The sequence below is a fragment of the Trachemys scripta genome, chromosome 7 (genome assembly GCF_013100865.1).
Source record: "Trachemys scripta elegans isolate TJP31775 chromosome 7, CAS_Tse_1.0, whole genome shotgun sequence".
Taxonomy (NCBI): Eukaryota; Metazoa; Chordata; order Testudines; family Emydidae; genus Trachemys; species Trachemys scripta.
The window spans coordinates 39,811,595-39,829,762 of record NC_048304.1 but is presented as its reverse complement, the minus strand read 5'-3'; the positions used below and the strand labels follow the sequence as shown (position 1 = coordinate 39,829,762).

Genomic DNA, 18,168 nt, shown 5'->3' with positions numbered 1-18,168 from the left:
GGATATCTCTTAAATAGGGTGATTTTATAGGGACAGTCCCGATTTTTTGGGTCTTTTTCTTATATAGGCTGCTATTACCCCCCACCCCCATCCGGATTTTTCACATTTGCTGTCTGGTCACCCTATGCTCCGGCCCCTCCATCTTCCCCCACTTGGCTCCTCACCACCTCTGTTCGTTCCAGTGGGGGTCCACTAACCCCCGCCTGCTGCCCTCTGAGCAGCTCCTTTGCCCCGCTCCCACAATCACCCCCCCCAGCCTCTGCCCTCCCCCCCTTGCAGCTGTCTCTGATCTGCACCTGCTGAGCCGCCTTCTCACCACGCCAGCAGCACCCCTCCCAGCGGGGCTCCCCCTGCCCCAGCTGCCCCATCCACCACCAGCGCTGCGCCTCCTGCCCGGGGGCACGGGCTGGCGGCCGGCACACGCCCCTCGAGGCCGCACCCCTGGGCGCGTGCCTGGTGCAAGGTCCCTGCCAGGCCGGGCCGGGGGCTGCCCTAGAGACCCGCCCCCCCCCCGTTCTCGGAAGGGGTCCAAGCTCCGGCCCGGCGGCGCGGGCCCCCCGGGCGAGGTGGCAGGGGCTGGCACCCGCACCCCCCCACACACCCAGGTGTAGGACCCAGGCAGTGGGGGCGGGGCCGCTCGGCCCGGCTCCCCTCCTCCGGGTGGGCTCGCGCGTGCTGCGCGGGGAGGGCGAGCCAGAGCCCGGAGTGTGCAGCCGGCGCCGAGCTTTCAATGAACAGTCCTGTCGGGCAGGGCGAGCAGCGCGGGCGGGCTCCGGCACATCGGCCAGCGGCGGCGGCGGCAGCAGCCTCCTCGGGAGCCCGGCAGGTAGGTGTGTGGCGGTTTCTCCGCGCCCCGCCGTCCCGGGGTGCTTGGCTGGAGCCAGGGGCGGATGGACGGAGAAGTGTCGGGATTTGCGGTGGCGGTTGGATCCGTTACACTCAGGGGTTCTCTCTGGGCACGACAACCCCCCAGCGAGCCCGTTACTGGCACTTTGTAGTGCACGGGGACCCGGCGGTCCTGCCCTGAGAATAGCCTCTACCTGTGGCATCTACCTGTCCTGCTCATGCCTCCCGCTTGAATCTGCTCTAAGGCCAGCTCCGTGTCAGCGAGGCTGGAGCGAGATCACTGTGTCTGTGACGCTTGCCTGAAGTTTATTTGCACCCTGTGGTACATTGTGGGGAGTATGATGTCTTGGGAATGATTTTTGTTTGCTTGTGCAGTTCTGAAATGCAGCATTTTTGAAAACACAAACAGTCTCGTGTGTAATGGGTGAGATGTTTCTAAAAGTTTGGTTCACAAGCTATCTTAATGGTTTGTGTGATGTGCAAAAAAATGTCTTTGATCAAAATTTAGGATTTTCTACAGGGTGAACTAAATATCAAGCTCAGTTTCTATTCCCATTTAAAAAGAACACTTATAATTTTACCGCAGGTAGCTACATCTTGGGGGCGGGGGGGCTTATATGCAACAATATCAAATTGTGGACAGTTGCAAAAAGGGAATCTAAGACTTTTGGTGACTAGAAAAAGGCAACTAAGGTGGAATTGAAACTGTTATCCTGGTAGTGGCTATAATCTTAGATTTCATTATATCAAATCTTAGAGGACTATTCCCTCATTTAAAAGACCAGGTTATAGATTTAGAGTTAGCAACTACCTTTGCTGCACATGCATACATTATTTATTATATGTATGTAAAGCAACCACCAGACACCTGTTAGGAAGACTGCATATCAGCCTATCACATAGATTTGTCTTCTTGCTGAGCTATTTGCTGAACATTTCCTATTTTCTCCCTATTTGCACCCTGTCACGTTGCTTTCCTCCACAATGTTATCAACAGTGGCATCTAGGAGCATCCCGAGCATTCTGTGCCAAGAGCTTTGGTAATGAAGGTCAATGAACAGGAATTTGCCTAATGCCAGTGTAAAGTCATTCCTGTTCCCAGTTTTCTCCCCAGAGGGTAACTGCTTGAAGGTGTTTAACCCCCAGCCTAACCTGATTTTTACCTGTACATTTTGGATTGCAGAAATAGTTAGGTACAGGCACTCTTAAGCCCCTAGCAAGAACTGAATCAGTGCTCTTTGTTCCTCATTTTGTTATTCACTAATCTAAACACTGACTTCTTGTTAACGCAAAATCTTTGTTCTATTGAAGTAGACAGGGTGAAGAGATCAAAAAATTGTCAACATGAAACAAATAAGTGTTGTTAACTTGAATGACTAAAATAATATCATTCTTGCACGAAAGAGCTACTGTTTATGTCACTTTTATTTCATGAACATGATAGTTCACCTGTTTACAAAAAAATAGCCGTTGATGGTTCTGATGCTCTTCACCATCTTTTTATTTTTGTTTGAGTTGTTTTTTTTTTTATTGTTGGAGGAAGGATGGTGAGGTGGTATTGGAGAGCTAGATAGTAGTGGCTGGAATATTTTCTCTAAACAATGCATTGGGATGTGACAAATGTTCTATGAAGTAACAAATTTCAAATGAGATGCTATGGGAATGGTTGACAGAGCAGTCTGCATCTGGATTTTAAAGAGAAATTGTTCATTCAGCTAAATATGTTCATGAACTTCAGTTGATGGTGTTAATGTTTGAAAAGAGTGAAGTGTGTCTGTTTAACAATATGTACAGTGAAAGTGCTGGAAATTAGATTTTTTAACAAAAAAAATTATATGTATACGGATGTTTTCTTGTATGTTAAATGTAACTTGCATATTGTCAGTCCTTTGTTATGTATGAAACAGTTCTTGATAAAAATTGGTGAACTATAATTTATTTTTTTTAAATGAACAGGGTAATTGTTTAGATTTAACAAACTACAATATTTTATAAAGAAATTCATTGAACAAAAATGAAGAGCAGAGGTTTTTTTCAAGAGTAAGTTGAGCATTCTTTGGATATTATCTGCATCATTTGTATTTGGAAAACATGCAACCCTCATCCAATGAAACTCTAGATATGATGACATAAAATTTTCTGAGTGTCTTAATAAAAGTATTTTTTTTGCAGAAGATGAGATAACATTTTAAATCAACATGATTGTGCTTCAGTTTTGATCTAGAATTAAAAAAACACACTGATTTGAAAACATAGAGATAGCTTAGTAACATACTTATAGCTTGTTAATGTGTTTCCAAGAGTTGTAATTTCAATTCACTTATTTTCTTTGCTTAGCTGCATTTGAACTTAGATTTAAATCTATGTTCTCAATAGAGATGAGTGAACTTTAAAGAAAATCAGGTCAGGCATAGATTCCAGGCATCTAACCCTTTTTGGAAGCCCAGAAATAGCCACCAGAAATAGCATGACAAATTTCTTTTTCATGAACAAAGCTTTTTTTCTTTTAAGGGAGAAAGAAGCTTCATAGAATCTCTACAGATATCAGAGCCTTGTAGAATGGATGTTTCTAGCTTATTTTATTAGAATTAATATAGCTAGTGTAATTTCTACTTTTCTGCTGTTGGATTTAGGGCCGCTTGACTTCAGAAGTATGAGATTATTGGGGTTTATTTTAAAATAAAGATGTCTTTCTTTTAAAAAAAATAAGATTACCTTTGTATGCAGCGCATGAGCTTTTTCCTTAGAGGCAGATGCTGCTCATCTGTAGAAAAAAGGTTTGGGGGCATTACATGTTTGGAAATTGCCAAAAAAACACCAAAAGAAAATACCAGGAATGGAACAAATTTGTTACTTGTTTTTTTCCTCAAATGGCTAATAAAAAAGCAGTTGGATTGACCTAAGGTATAGGAAAAATAGAACCATCTTATTATTTGAAACAACAGGTAGAATTAAACTACAACATGCCTTGTTTTTCAGGACTAAATGATTAGTTTATCCTACAGTAAATGGAACAGATCATAACCTCTTCCAGTGCTTTCTTTGTTCTCTGTTGGACTGGTTCAATTGCCAAGAAGCGATGATTTTTAATCCCTAAGTAGATGATGTCATAATGACATCATCACATCCTTCCTTTGATTGATTCTCATAAAAGAACAGTAATGAGATTTGATATGCATGTCTTAAAATTCTCCCTTCCCTTCAGGGAATTTCCTGACCTGTGTGGCAAATTCCAGTGAATAACACTGAGTTCCAGCAAAAAAAACCCATTCCTTTTTGGAAGTCAGGGTGGGACATGTAAGAGCAATGGACTGATCCTGATCTCCTTAGAATTTAAGGACTTAGATGATGAAACTTCAAATGGGGAGAACGTATCTAGAAGTGTAGACATTGACCAATATTTTCAAACCTGGTGCTGCTAAATCCATGAGTAGGCACCTAAGTAAAGGTGACTTGATTTTCAAAGGTGCTGAGCATATTCAGTTTACACTCACTTCACTTGGATTTGTGGAATTTCAGCACTTCTGAAAATCAGGCCATTTTTATTTATGTACCCAAATACGGGTTTGGATACCTAAGTTTAGGCACCCAGGTTAGCAAATGTTGATCATTAAGCACAAATATATTTGAAAGCTTTCCCCCCCAAAAAAACTATCAATCAAACCAAAATATTAGCTATAACTGTAACTGGGTATAATTTGATGATAATTGCAATGTTATTTTTCTATATTGATAACTATAAACTCTAATTGAAATAGTTGAACCTCTAATATAGTTGTATTAATACAGCAGAAGTCTCCTATCATGAGCTTAGACTTAATGAAACTCGGTTTATTGAGAAGCAGAGCAACAATCCTAAAATCTTTCAGTGCATTATTGTGTGGACATTGTAATTCTGATTATAGTAAACCCCGTTTGTAATGGAATTGTTCCTTCATTTAAATTTCTGTAAGAAAATTTCATTGTTTTTCATAAGGTAATCTGATACAATTTTTAATTTTTAGTACAAAATTTTGGTATCATGTTTATCCCCCTAAAGTAAGGGTTTTAAAAGGAAAGACATGTCATTTAAATGATGGCTGGGGTAGGCTGCTGGTTTAAAGAGCAGCTTGGGTATTTTTGCACAGATCTATAAATACTTATAGAATTCTATAAGTATATGATAAATCATATGCAGCTGATTTTATACATACTCTTTTATCTTACTCATTAATTGTATATGATAAATTTGAAAAAATTCTGAGATTCAGCTATCAGCTTAAGTAAACTGTTCTTAATAAACTTGGAAGGTTTTTATTTCATTTGTATGTGTGTGTGTGTAAATTCTGCTTTATCTCTCTTTATACAACAAGTATTGTGCATGATGAAAGACAGGGAAAAGAGGTTGTCTTCATGTTGCTGTTGGTTCTTTATTGGGGTTTGGAAGGTATTAAAGAATGAAACCCACCTCTTATAATCACCATCCTGGTGATTGCAGTTACTGCTCTCATCTTTGATTCTCAAAGACAACCACCAAGTTTGGTAAATATCATGGCTTCATGGAACTACATTTCAAAAGAAGCCAATGATTTGATAACCGTGGACAGGCTAATCTCAATGCAAGAGCTGGTGTTGAGTTGAATTAATGAGATCAACCTATTTACTTAAGACAGAGAAATGTTATATCAGCAAGCCTGTCAACTTCTGTAGTTCACCAGTGTTGTATTAGGAACTGTTGAGTAGTGATTGGACATGTGCATTGTTAACAAGCAAGGGGGACGGTTGTTTTATAATTAAATCCATAAATGGTAGGCACCCACAAGTTATTGGTGCCAGATAAATTTCTAAATAAATCCCATAAGCCTGTCTGCACCCATCTTGCATGAAATAACAAATTTTCATGAGCTGTAAACCTGTTCTAGAATGACTCAAGTATGAACGAACAATAGAACTCTAGTGTTAGAGAGAATCCTGATTTGATAATATTCCATGGAAATTTCTTTTCACTCTCCTCTCAGGATTTGCCACATGCTGTGAATCTTCTAGCTTGTGCCTGAATTGCACATTGAAAACAAAAGATGGGTTTGGACTTTGGGAAACATCTATGCCTTCTGACTGAATTTTAGATGATGACCAATGACATTTACATGGTTGTGCTGTAATGCACTGACATATTTGGTTATATAAAATATGGAAAGCCAAGCATCTCAGAACCTTTTCTGAATGCTTTCTACTAGAGACTATCAAAGCATGATGACTGTTACTGCAATAATGACCTTCTTGAACATGAGATGACTGCACCGATTTGGCCAAACAGAGAAGGACAATGAACATTTTCATTACTGTGACAGAATTCATTTTGGAAAAACAAGGTCAGTTGTGGCAATTGTTGAAGAAAATGAAAATGAGGCAGTAATGTCTTGTCATTGTACTGATGTAATGATAGTAGACAAGATGTGCAGTTTTTGTATTATATTATGTAAAAATCCAAAAGGATGTAAAGCAGAACTTCATGCAAATCAGCAGTTACTATATCTACGTTATGTCTAATAGTTAACACAAATTAATAGATTTAAAAAGTAAAACCAGTATAGTGACTGAAATATTCTGTTCCATTTGCTCTCTAAAGAATTGTCTTAATCTGCAAAGGATATGAGTAAGCAGCAAATGTTATGCTTGTTTTCCATTTTTGTTTTAGGCTCTAAATCAGAATAAATGTAGACATTGAATAGGTTACTACTGTTCATAAATCATCTTTTAGTATTTGTCCATATTTACTCTATAAAGGAATTCATCATAGAACATGAGACTTCTTCACGCTGTTTTTACTGGTTCACTTAATAGGAACAAAATGTATAGCCCCGCTTTACAAGTGTGTTTCTTTCAGATAAATCAAAAGTTATGATGTCTCCTTAGATTAGGGAGCAAATCAACTTGACTAATTGATGCAAAACTTCTGTTAACTTCAGGGGAAATTTTCTTTCAGGATTTGGTCCTAAACTTACTAGTGCTGAAAATGATTAAAAAGTTATTTTAGGTTTTTTCCTCCACAAATTCAAAAGTACCAAGAAGTTCAAAAGATTTGAAAATAGTAGTGTTAGCAATGAAATGTGTGAGATTGCAAAGAACCACTAGCATTTTGTAGGGATATTTTGTGGTTATGCAAAATTAATTTGTAATGATTTTAACAATTATTTAAAATGAGGCAAATACACAAGTTTGTAAAAATGAGGATGCTGACAGCATCGGCAGTGGTAATGGTGTAATCTGCAAGCCAGGGACTAAATACTGCTCAGTAACACTGGTATAGCTGGAGTAACTTCATTAGCTTTCGTGGTAATACTTTGGATTTAGCCCAGGGTAACAGGCCCAACATAGTCAGACAATTTAAATTCTGATTTGTATGTTTCTGTTCCAATTTCTCACACTGCCAGTGTGATCAGCTTTTAACATGAAAAGACTCTGCAGGTTTTAGCTATAATTCTGCTTTCATATTGGTTCACTCATAGTTCTGCAATACAAAACCGGTCAAATGTATTTTCATTTGGAAACCTGGAATGTACAAAAGATGTAGATTCTGTGGTAAAAGGGAAATGTTGCACACTAGCTGCTAAACCACTTCCAGTATTCACTTCAGCATTTTGTAAATTGAATATTTGTCTTGCTCTTAAGAAACCCAGATGTGCAACTGTTGTTCATGAAAATAGAGTAAATAAATCAAAACCATATTTCTACCTGACTTGACGTAGGCATTATCCACTACATAGATTCAGATGTAGGTCTTGACAATTTAACTTTAAGATTTAAATCTCAATAAGCAAGAGACTCATTTTCATGTTTATTGTTCTGAAATCATTTTCAGGCACTGAATCACTTCTCAAAAAAAATATCTGTTGCTGGACAATGAATTAAAAACACTACAGTATATTTTTAGTCATTTCAAATTGTGAATAAATGTTTAACTTTTACTCTCACAATTTTATTAGCAAGAAATCCAGTGATTTATTTTTATAACCTTCACACTTTGTTACTTAAGCCTGAGTGTAACCTAAACTATAGAATGATCCTTGTTTAAAAATAGGTCCATAAATATAAATTTAAATGATCCATCAGTTCTAAAGAATACCATAAATAAAATCAAGTCCCACCTCTGTATTTTAAGCTATATGATTTTGATTATCATATTTTATGAAAAATATTTAATTTAAAATATGGGGAAATCTGGTCAAGTTTTTTACTTTTCTTTTTTTTACACCACTTGTTAAAAACACAGCAGATATTATAATAAGGATACATAAGGAAGGCAGTAAAGATTTTTTTTAAACAGAAAAAAAATTAATTACATTTTGATATTGGAATACTTTGCCTTTGCAGTGTCTGCCCAGTGTGTATATAATAGTTAATTATATAGCTCCATAAACTAATGGGACAAAAGCAAAACTGTGCACAGTAAAAAGGTAGAAAAGCCTCTTTTGGAATGGTTGAATATTCAATCAGAAGCAAGAGTACATGTCAGAAACCTATTTGCTTGGGAAGTTTCATTTGAAAAAGTAAACATACCTTTTCAGACAGACTGTATGTCTGGTACATTCCATCTCTTCGTGGCTTTTAAGGGAGAAAACAGAAATATAAGATTTGCTATCACAAGGGGTGATCCTGCATTCCTTGTGCAAGCAAAACTTCCATTGACTTGTACATCTCTCTTGTTTAAATAAAATAACACAACTGATCCCAAGATGTGCACCTTTTTTCAGATATGTGTATTCTACACTTATGCCATGTAAAAGTGTACTGTTTTTATGTGGTGTGTGGAATTGTGACATTTCTATTGCAATTTAAGTGTCTTTAGAACTCAGAATTGATACTTTATGGGTCAGAGAGATGTATTAAGATTTCCTTACAAACCAGAATCTTGGGACTGTTATTAGCTAACTAGATTTTTCTGGCTAAAATGGGGGTATAACATCAATCTCATAACTGATATGCTGCCTACAGGGGGATGGTATCTGTCTGGTATGTCTTTTAAATTTCTCACTACTATAATCCCATTTTTCCACCAAGTGACTTCATTTTCTTTCTAATGTTTATAGTGAGTGGAAACTCTAATCCTAGATGGTGAAAACATTTTAGGATTAAAAACATGGCCTCCATCTTTGGTCAACAGCAAGGGGGCACTGTTTGGTATGTTTCTCTTTTCCTGAATTTCTTTTCAGGCCATTGAAAGCTTTAAGGAGACATTCAGCAGGGCAGAGTTGCACAGATTCCTACTACTGCACTGATGATCAGCACAGACATTACTGAAAACATGCAGAGGCTTTGCAGCCTCATGTACGAGTAAATGTTATAAACACCAGCGAGGGGTAGATACAATCAGATGAATACTTTTAATTATAGTTTAAATAATTCTGAATGACCAGAGTGGGTTGCTTTGATGAATATGCAGCTGGGGAAAATATTTATAATCCCGAAACCTCCGGAAACTAAAATAAACATTTTATTATCTAAATTATGTGTTTATCTAACTAGAAGGGTAGTGGGGGGATGGACCCTCAAGTAGTAGGTGTGTTTTATTCATTTGATATGTTCCTCCTTTTCAGCAGAGTGCAAAAGGTTACGATATTCTGAATCCTAATTTTGTTTAGTATTAATGCTAATAATAATGCTAATTTTATGTATATATCAAGCCACTATTAATTCAACAAAATAAACAACATAATAAATAAGCTACAACTATTAATGTTTTTAAACATTTTAATGTTTTAAATGAATGATAGCAGTATTTACTCAGGACAGATTCTTTAAGGGCTTGACTGTTCAGAGTGCACACATCCCACAGTACCGGGTGACTAACGAGCCATTCTTGTTTGGGGCACTTCTGAATGCACAAAGTCTGTGCAACCATTATTGTCTCTTTGTGGAGTACAGTTTACTAGTTTACTTCCCTTTGGGATGTCAGGCATCTGACTTTACTGAGGTGCATATGAGGGAGGGAAGGATCAAGGTATCTCCCACCTCCTCCCCATCCCCTTAGCAATACCTTGCTGTCCCTGCAGCACAGAGAGGGAGCATGCAGAGTATCCCCAGTTTTGCTCAGCTCTTACCTGGCCTGCGTAGGGGTGATTGGGGAGCGCTTTGTGCCCTCTACCCCTCATTGTTCACTTATGTAATGGTCAGGCACAACATGGCCCTAAGTTCTTACTCCAGGCCAAATTTTGCTCTGGACTATATTGGTGTAACTTAAGAGCAAGCTTTGACCTGTTGATTTCACTAGGAGTTTTGTATGAGTAAGGACTTTGGAATCTGACCTGAAAATTGAAGGACAGGGTGAGCTTTCAGTGCAAACTTTAAAGATGTTTTAAGTTTATATAGGTCACACGATGGCCTCACTTCTGTTGCAATGCAGAAATTGTGCCTGTAGTTAATTGTTGCCACATATCTACCACTTGGACAGCTATGTACCAGATTTGTGCCTGAAACTGGGTGCTTAGCAGACTAAGCAGTAGATGAATGTCTCCTGTTAACTGCAGGTACAAAACATATGGGCAGCAAGGGAGATCAAGCTCAAGTCTGACTGATAAATCGGTCAGAAGTGTATGATGTTAATGTTATTGGTGAACATATGAAGTGATTTTTCTGTTGACTTTTCTCAGTGCTTAACAAACTCACTGGCCAAGGGTGCGTAGGAAAGTTTCACATCAACCTCTGGAGTATTTGAACTTTCATCTAGGCAATGGAAAGAAATCCTTCCAAATGTGACCCCAGTTTAGTGCTGTCTTCATGTATCCATAGCCAACCAGCCCGAAACAGTAGGCAGTTGTGAACTGCTTAAAGTTCAAATTGTAAATCCAACCTGAGCACACAATAGGCCATATTGCATGAGTGGAGCCACTACCCAGCTGCTACTCAAGGAGTGCACAGGGATCGCATGTGGAACTGGACTCCACAGGGCAAAATGCTTGTGCATCTGATGCGTGAGCTTTCAAAGTCCTGTCCCCACCCTCTCTATACCCTGGAACCATGCTGGCTCTTCTATGGCCCTATAGGAGGGAATGGATCTTGAGAGAGGTGCAGAATGGTTCTGTTCATCTCAATGAGGTGTTAACTCTGCAGACTGACTCTGCGGCTCACAGTAGGCATTTTGCCTCTTGCTGACAACTGGTGCTAGATATGGCCAGCATAGTCAAGGATAAATATGTTCAGAACTAGTTCAGTATAACCATGGTTTCTGAAACAGTGCTGAGCACAGTTTAATGGTAAATAGGAATCAGTCATATTCTGCACAAGCTCAGAAACCTTTTTGTCTGCAATCGGTAAATTTCCTAGTGTAGAGTGTGTCTGAGTTTTTCATAGAGCCCACAAAACCACTGCTTTGAAAGCATCATCCCTCCTACCCTGCCCAGCATGTAGTTCACATTTTCTAGCTAGCAAGTTATGGGATGATTTGGCAAGGATTGTTTTAATAAATTAGGTTACTTATTTTCTGCCTGAAATTCCCTGGTTGGTGGCTCAGGGAGACTTTGAATTAAGCTCTACAGAGCATAATGAGGTTGTAGGAATGCTTTGATGTGGAAAAGCTTATATACAAAAATGGCCTGGGCAATTATTGATATAGAATGTTTTCCCAAAGTGTTCTGGGACAATTTATATTAATCAAATTCAGATTATACTGTAAAGATAATAAATTTGATAGTAGCACATCAAAACTCTCCAAATTCAATAGACAACATGAAAAGGTAAAATCGAAATAATTTTTTTCCTTCATTTTGTTGATACATTTATAGCTTACTTCAATCCTTTTTCATAGGCACGTTTGATATCTGCAGTAATGATAAATAAATATTGCAATGCTACAGATTTGCAGAAAGATTTTCTTTCATATAATTCATACCGTATCCATTCTCTACCATCAGATTTACTGAGACAGTGATTCATCTTCAGAATTGAATGTCTGCAATGAACTGTCACTACATTTGTCTGACTTAATAAAGATTGTTATATAAGAGTTGCTTCCCCTTAACTGATGGAATTTAATTTCCCAGGCCACCTTTGCCTTCTAATACTGTTTATCAGCAAAGCAGAGTTTTCTGTATTTTTTTGCTTTTCTGCTTGCATCTATACTTGAGGGTTATTAACACAAAGTAGCCCCGAGTGATGGCTTGGACACCAGAGATTCTAAAAGCCTGTAATAGCCATAATAATAGAGTTGGTTGAAGGATACTGGTTGCCTTGGTAACCGGGCATGTGCCATACAAGATAATGTACCTGCTATAGTGGAGAGATCTGTGCTGCATATTGATTGCAAGAGTTTAGAGTATTCACGTAAATGCATTTTACAATGCACGCTTCAGCTACCAAGTAATTGTGGCTTACTAAGCAGACTAACTGCATCCAAAACATTTATGAATTTAGAGTACCTTGAAAACTAATTGTATTTTGTTTAGGTTTGATTTTTGGGGGGGGAGAGGGGATTATTATAAGGGTAGTTTATATCAGATATGATCCTACAATTACTGTGGGCTTTTTCTAATTGAAGTTAAATGATATTTCATCACCAATATTCACACTGTGACTCTTTTTAGTCCTCTAACTCACATTGGAAATGAGGGGCTAACTGTGTTGGCTAAAACAACGCCTCTACTGAAGGATATTCTCCTGTGTGCAGAGGGACAGCACAGGGCACTTCTGTCCCATTTAAATCCTCAAAATGGGGCTCGAATGGGATGTAAGTGGTGCATAGACCTTGTGAGCTACTATAAATTTCATCCTCTATTAGCAGGACTATGCCTGCTTCCCCACATGGCTCTTGATCTGGATTAACCCTACACATAGAGTCCTGGGTTTCTTTTGAGCAGATCCCTAGAGATACCAAATTATGTGGTAACTAGGCTAAGACCACCAAACTCCAGTTTGTCTGTGAGCTCCAACAGATCAGAATTTGACCCAGGTGTTCAGTGGTGAAATAAATTAAAATCATTAACTTGTACACCTAGACCAGATCTTCAAAGATATTTAAATCAGGTGGGAGTTAGGTGCCTAAATACCATTGTGGAATACGAGCCTTAGCTCCCAGGAAACCACTTCAGGTGGCACGTCTAGGCTGATCCTGCGCAACTGAAGCCAATAGGAATTCTGCCATTGACTTCCATGGGTGTGTGATCAGGCCTATAATATTTAGCAAAGCATCCTGTCATTCAGATGTCTTCTACATTGTCCTCATTCCTCAGTGTTCCTCCTCTTTGTATCATTATTGGTGTACACTCGTCTAGGATTGGCCAGATTAGAATTTGTTTGACATTTTACTATATTCATTCAATATATTTGGTGAACATTCACAGCTAACAGGACATGTTCACAAATGATTCAAAAGCTAAAGAGGGAGCCAAAATCAGTGGAATTTCTGGTTTAACATATCCTGCTTGGCCAAATCTAGTTTGTTTTAGTCAGTTTTTAAATTTTGTTTGTTTAATGCTTGACATTCACGTTTATCACAGTATCAAAAGGCCTTTGCCCAGATGGATCATTCACTCAGGAAAGAATTCATCAGTGGCCCTTTTTCACAATATTGGTTATTTTAGCAAAAAGTGTCTGAATTTTATTTTAAAAAATGACTTATTTCACTAAAAGTTCCATGTTCAGTGATTTCTGGGTCCTAAATTAAGAAAAGGTAATAGTTGGCCAAAAAAAAAAAAAAAAAGACACGTAGGACCAGCTCTTCTGTAGGTGTAAATCAACAAGGCTCCATTGGAGTCAGTGAAGCAACACTTAGTTACATCAGATGAGAATTGGGCCCATGAGCTCAAAGACATTGTGTTCAATCTGAGGCAGTATCTGTTCCCTGCCTAGGTGCACTTTGTCAGTCAGATTAATTCCATGGCAGTAACTCAGACTCACGACCCTGGAGGAAGAAAATCTTCCCCATGGGAGTCACAGCACCACAATGTGCCTTTAAGCCTTGTTCTACGAGGGAATCCACTGCTGCCCAAGATTGGGTGGTGCTTGCCAGGGACTGGTCTTATTCAGGACATTGACTGATTCAGAGCATCCTAGGGAATCTGAATGCAAACTAATCTGCACTCCCAGTGCTGAACCCCTGGGAGAGTGTGGTAAACCATGCACTTACTTGCCTATACCAGTCATAGGTTTGAATTAAACATTACCTTGTTCTTTATAACTTGACTTTTTAAGGCAATACTTGACACTGTTCATCTTATAAATCTTTTGGGTCAGTTGCATGCAGTTTAGGGACTCTTGCATTGTTTGAATGTAATTTTTCACTCTCAGAAGTATAGCTGTAACATTGAAATTGAATTTATGTTGTTTTATGGCATCAGCCCTGCACAGATACAAATATCAGGGGTTATTTGTTTTGTTTTGATTATTTATGGAATATTATCAGTTTGAGATGACTGCTGGAGAGGATAGTTTTGGAAATGTGAGTTATCTCCAATAATTACTTGCCGGGTTGTGTAACTTAGTTCATTAGTACAAGTAATTTTAGAATGCAGTGCTCAGACTCTGTGAATTCAATTCTTCCTTTTGCTATTAAACCTGTTCTTAAATCCTTCCATTGCCAGCTAGCAAAGTGCCTAGTTAATTTTATTGCTGACTTATGAAACTCCTAATAAAATAGGTTAAACTTAAAAAAAAAAAAAAACACAACTCTTGGTATCTTTTATAAGTCTATTTGAAGTCATTGGATTTTGGGCACTAATATTTTCACACATTAAATCTGTTTTTGCTTGATATTAAATGTCTGATCAAATTCTTTCTAGTGTTTAATTCAGAATGAAGACACCATTGTTTGAGGCACTGTTACATTGTTTTGGATCATGTGAACCATCATAAGATATTCTCATGAAGGATAACCTTTTGTGTTTGTACTCTATTTCAAAGACTTACAAGGATCTGTTGCTTCCAGAACCTACTGTGTTTAAGTAAAAAGTAACAGAGGGTCCTGTGGCATCTTTAAGACTAACAGAAGTATTGGGAGCATAAGCTTTCGTGGGTAAGAACCTCACTTCTTCAGATGCAAGATGTGTTTAAGTAGAACCATTAAGATTACTATTCCTTTTGCAGAGTTCACAACCATTGGAACTGATGGTTGTCATGTATCTATGACTGTATATTCCACAAATGGGCCAAATTCTTATAGTCTCTTCTTATGCCGAATTTATATTGAAATCAGAACCATTGAAGTCCATGGAAGTTCTGCTTGAGTAAAAACTGAGTTTCTAATGCATTCACAATTATACACATATTTGGCCAAGATCTGCATCTCTACTCATTTTGAGGAGTACTTCCTCACATAAGCAGTCTCATTAAAGTTAATGAGACCACTTGTGTCAGTGAGTGGAGAATCAGGCCCCCTGTAAAAAGTCCAGCTCTTAACCACATATCTGTATAATTTTCAGTGAACACATAGTGCAGTTTGCATCTTTTCTTACGTTTAGATATTTTCCCAATGTTCTGTTTGACCCTGCTTAAGCTGGGTGCTTTGATTAGAAAGTTTAGTCATCCATAAAATAAAAGTTGCTAAAAGAGTCATTGGCTTTCCATTTAGCAGTGGGTCCAGCAATTAGATTCTTTGGTTCAAAGCCCAGAAGACAAGTGATTCCTTTGCCATGAGGAAAACAAACTAACAGTCTGAAATAGGATGCCACTTGTGACATATAGCTTAACAAAGGCTGTGCACCCAAATGAAAATAGGGGTCAGTCATAGGAACAACACAGTGCCATATCTTCTTAACTTGGCATTGACATGTGGTAATGGCACAATTAACTGTTGTCACTTCCTTATCACCTCTAGAGCATGAGCCACTATTGTACCGCTTCCTTTCTAACATTTAGCACCTGTATCTGAATTAGTGACAGCTCTAAGTTAGCAGCGTGGTTTTCTATTTCCTGATGTTGCTTTTTTGCTTGATCCACCCTTTATAGGCCATTTCTTCCCAAGATTTGCAGCTAACATTTGGGGCAGAGTCATTCCAACTGTATTCTGGCAGCTCACCTAGTACCCAGTCTAATGATGTCAAATGAGAAAACCTGGATAATTTGAAGACTGAGCTGCTTACTTCAACTGATATGAAATACGACAACATGCCCTAGGAAGGCCTTTGCTTGTGGTGTGTATGTGTGTGCACATGCTCTCTCTCTCTCTCTCTCTCTCAGAATTACAGAAAATCAGCATAGCCAACTGGGATCAAAAGGGTGAATTCCCCCCAATGCATTTATGGAATACACAGAGGATCTTGACATTGCATACACCAGTATTTTTGGCACAGTTGGCAGTCTGTTCCCTGATGTGCTGACACCCAGCTCCATAGCATGTTGGGAAGAGATGTGAGGCCATAAGCCTGCTTCCTCCCTGCTACCTTACTGTTAGGAGGGAGTAGTCTCTGCACTTCTTTGAGAATGGGGACTGCTGTTATGCTCACCAGCACTGGGGCCAGACACAAACTGGCCATTAGTGTATTTATTATGTCATAGGGGATGACATTAATAATATTGAAATATATGAAGCAATAAGTGGTTCTGGTGACTGATTAAATGTTGAAGCGAGGCAGATGCATTTGATAACCACAGAAGCTGCGTATTCTGAGTATACTGCAGTGCCTTGCAATTGTAAACTATTGAGGGGGCTTGAATCTAGAAGCTTGTGGAAAGTAGGGCTGACATCTGATCTTGTAGGTCTTTGTAAAGCTATCTGGCCATCTTGTTTTTCAGTCTTCACAGTGATGAATCCACAGTGGTTATTTGTCAGTCTAATGGTAGTGAACGTAAAAGTTGCTAATAAATACTGCAAAAAGGGAGATCAGAGTTTAGGGATTCCCATACACCTGTGTATACATGTGTGTAACACACCTAAAGTTGTAAGAATCAAGTGACAGAACTGAACCAATACAAACATGCACTTTCTGAAGTAAAATGTAAACACTTTCAAGAGTTACATAACAAAATAGAAAGGACAGATGATCCTCTCAAAAGATGCAGAAAATCAGTGTCTTCACATTCTTCAAGATCAAATGTGTCACTGAATGAAACTTTTCTAGTGATGTTCAAGACCAGAACTTTGAGTTTGATGATCCCAAAAGTTAGACATTTTCAAGCCATTATTGTTATTGAAATGTAGCCTCAGCGGGCATTTTAAATGCCTCTTCCAAGCCTGCCAGCCATACTTCAACATCAGCTTCATTCAGGAGCACACTCCGTTTGTTGTCAACACACTGAAAAAAAAGAAAAAAAAAAAAGACAAGGATGGGCAGGTGATTATGCCATGAAAACAAGTGAAAGGCAAAGATAAAAAAGTTGCAACCTTCTTTTATACTAACAACATTGTCAATGTAGCACAAAATATGCAATTTAAAGAAATGATTGACACTGTTCCCAGGCAGATTTAAACTTGCAGTTCCACTGCTAGATGCTCCAAAAGATGGAGGTGAAGGAAAATTAAAGAAAATTAAGAGAATCAGAAGCAAAATGGTTGGTTGGACACAAAAAAAATGACCCGACAATAGGTTCAAGCAACTAAACATGGAAAAATGCATTCACCCATCTGAAGAGAAAACCACAGAACAGTAGGCCAGATTTTTAGCTGCTGTAAGATAGCATTGTTCCACCCAAATCAATGGAGCAACACTGATTGTCACCAGCTGAGAATCTGGGCCACTGTGTCCAAGTTACTGAAGAAGCCATCTAAGAATACAGGGAAAAAGTATGTGGGTTTTGTTGTTGTTGTTGTTGTGGGTTGTTTTTTTTTTTTGTGGCCATTTTCTCAAACAAAAATAAAAGGAAAAGCTAAGAATACTACTTAGGTCAATCATTTAAGGCCCCTGGTGCCTGAGTGTGTTAGGTGTTATTGCTTTCTCCTTGGGATTTAAAGAGTGTACACAGCATATAGTGGAACTTCATCTTCATGGTTGGCTGACTGAAAAAGAGGATTATTGCTTCAGCTTTACAGTGACACTCAGTGGAACGCTGAAGGAAAACTGTGTCTTTGCATTTGATTACTACAAGTATATTAAAATTTGCACTTACCATGAAGACTGTTTTGATTATTTTATACAACAAGAAATTCTAGAGTGGCATTAAGTTTACAAAAAATTGAAGAGGGATTGAGAGGGGCTTGGCAGATGATAGATTATCACAATCTAAGTGAAGTCTGGTTTGACATAAATAAAAAAGATTTGGAGATACACAAGGACAAAATTGAAACACAATTTAGAGAACCTTCAGACCTTTCAATTATCTGATTTGTTCCCAGAACAGGAAGAGGAGGCTGAGACATAGCTAATGGAACATATTATAGAGCTTCTTCTTTCTCTTTCTTAGCATTTAAAATTGAGA

At 38.5% G+C, this 18,168-nt stretch overlaps 1 protein-coding gene across 1 annotated transcript in view; it reads left to right on the top strand.

Annotated features, from left to right (window-relative positions):
• Positions 1–728: 728 nt before the first annotated feature.
• Positions 729–18,168, top strand: part of SLC6A1 (solute carrier family 6 member 1) — a 105,394-nt gene continuing 87,954 nt past the window's right edge. The window contains exon 1 of the mRNA XM_034775331.1: positions 729–826. The gene's annotated coding sequence lies outside the window, so the exon portion shown is untranslated. The remainder of the gene's footprint in view (positions 827–18,168) is intronic.